The 2,335-nt window shown below is 52.1% G+C and overlaps 1 pseudogene; it reads right to left on the bottom strand.

Moving 5' to 3' along the window:
- Positions 1-334: 334 nt before the first annotated feature.
- LOC126945877 (aflatoxin B1 aldehyde reductase member 2-like) lies at positions 335-1,766 on the bottom strand (annotated as a pseudogene).
- Between the last annotated feature and the right edge of the window lie 569 nt (positions 1,767-2,335).

Below are 2,335 nucleotides of genomic sequence, written 5' to 3' on the forward strand. Positions count from 1 at the left end.
CCCAACTCAGGAGCCCCCTACTGTGATCAGTATCTCATCGCATCACCTTGGTTTTTTTTCTCTCTTTTTTTTTTTTTTGGCGGGGCTAGGGGGTTGACCTGGGCTATGGCTGGGTCAAGTGCCTGCTTTATTCAATGGGAAATGCCCAAGTGGGACTCGCCTCCACCTTTCACAATATAAAGTGAGCAGGGAGCTAGGCAGGAAGCTAGAAAAATAACGCATGGATCCAGACGATCCAGAAAGACCCTGCTAAGTCAGCTCAAGGCCAAGACTGGTCGGCATGAGAGAACAAAAGGTGACAGAAAAGCCTTGGGCAGCCTGAGCCACGATGGGCCTAGCAGAAGTAGTTGGGACATTCGTGGGCAACCAAATGCCAGGTTTGATTAAAAGTGTCCATGGCAGTCGGTTCCATGGGCCCTTTCTCCATCGCTGCCAAGTTCTGCTCCAGCTTCTCCAGGCTGGACATGCCCAGGATGACCGCGTCTCCATGGGCACCCTGCAGCTGTAAGTGGTGGTACATCCACCAGAGGGTGGCCGAGGTCATACTGGGGCACTGGCACCATACACAGCCTGCATGGCCTTCTCCACCAGGGCAATGGCCTTGAAGTGGTGCTCCTTCCAGAAGCGATTCCTGTAGGTCTCAGCCCAGCTATTCCCAAAGAAGTGGCCCCCGGGCTGTTTCTTGCCCTGGCCTCGTACTTGCCGGTCAGCAGGCCCCCAGCCAGAGGGTGTAGGCATAGAACCTCAGTCCAAAGTGCCTGAGGCAGGGGAAGAGCTCCATTTCCACCTGCCAGGTGGTGGCATTGTACATGCCCTGGTACACAGTGGGCAGGATCCAGCCTTTGATTTATTTATTTATTTATTTATTTATTTATTTATTTCTGAGACGGAGTCTCACTCTGTCGCCCAGGCTGGAGTGCAGTGGCACCATCTCGGCTCACTGCAAGCTCTGCCTCCCGGGTTCACGCCATTCTCCTGCCTCAGTCTCCCGAGTAGCTGGGACTACAGGTGCCCACCACCACACCTGGCTATTTTTTTTTTTTTTTTGTATTTTTAATAGAGACGGGGTTTCATCATGTTAGCCAGGATGGTCTCGATCTCCTGACCTCGTGATCCGCCCACCTCGGCCTCCCAAAGTGCTGGGATTACAGGCGTGAGCCACCGCGCCTGGCCCAGCCTTTGCTCTTGCAGAGCATACAGATCTCCGCCACTTCTCAGCCGGCATAGTTGGAGAGGCCAAGTTCCATGAACTTTCCCTCCTGGTGCAACTGGTGGCAGGCACACAGTGTCTCTTCCACTGGGGTGCTGTGGTCAGGTGCATGTAGGTAGAAGAGGTCCACTTGGGGACACTGCAGCCTCTTCAATGACGTCTCCAGCTGGGACCGGACATTGTCAGGCTTTAGTGATTTTCCCTCCCAAGGGTTGGCCTTGGTGGCAAATTTCACTCAGTAGTCGCCGCTGCCCAGCCCCAGCCCCAGGCCGCCCAGGATGGTTTTGGACTGGCCATCACTGTACGTGAAGGCCATGTCCAGCTTGGTGTGGCTGCACTCCAGGAAAGCGCGCATGGCCGTGGCACTGGCGGATGCGTCCATGTGGCCCCCCATCTCCATGGTGCCTAGCACCATGGCATGCCGGGCCAGGATGCCTAAGGCGGCCTGCGTTGGCGGTGGACGGGACATGGCTAGCATGCGGGCATCGGGTGGCAGGGAGCGACCTGCGCAGTGGACCGCAGCGTGGGGCATGGTGCGAGACTCGGCGCTCAGCATGGCGTGGTGCCTGCCCCTCACCCTGTTTTATTTTCTCCCTACCACTTAACATTATCTCAAATTGTCTGTCCATTTATTGGTTTGCTTATTATTATATATCTTCACCACCACTAGAATGTAAAGTTCATGAGAATGGCAATCTTATTTGCCTCTGTCCTGCTGAATGTCTAGCAACTAGCTCAGTACTTAGCAGGTGCTCAGTGGATTATTTGTTGAATAGATGAGTCAGGATATGGACCGGCGTTGTTGAAACCATGGGAAATATGTGATCATATGATCACTTCAAGGAGAGCCTGAAGAGTTAAATGTAGATTATAAAGGAGGGAGCAGAGGAAAGAATGCCTACAAAGCAATTTGGAGGAACAACCAGGGTGGTAGGAGGAGAAACAGGAAAGTGTGATGTTACAGAAGGCAATCCTACTTCTCTCCCCAAAAGCAACCAATGCTAACAGATGGGTGGGTATCCTTCCAAATCATGTTCTATATATTTACATACATTCACAAATGTTTATATTATATGCATATGTAGTTTTGGTTTTTATATAAATGAGCTCATAGTACATGTATTA

This window comes from Macaca thibetana, chromosome X, assembly GCF_024542745.1.
Source record: "Macaca thibetana thibetana isolate TM-01 chromosome X, ASM2454274v1, whole genome shotgun sequence".
NCBI lineage: Eukaryota > Metazoa > Chordata > Mammalia > Primates > Cercopithecidae > Macaca > Macaca thibetana.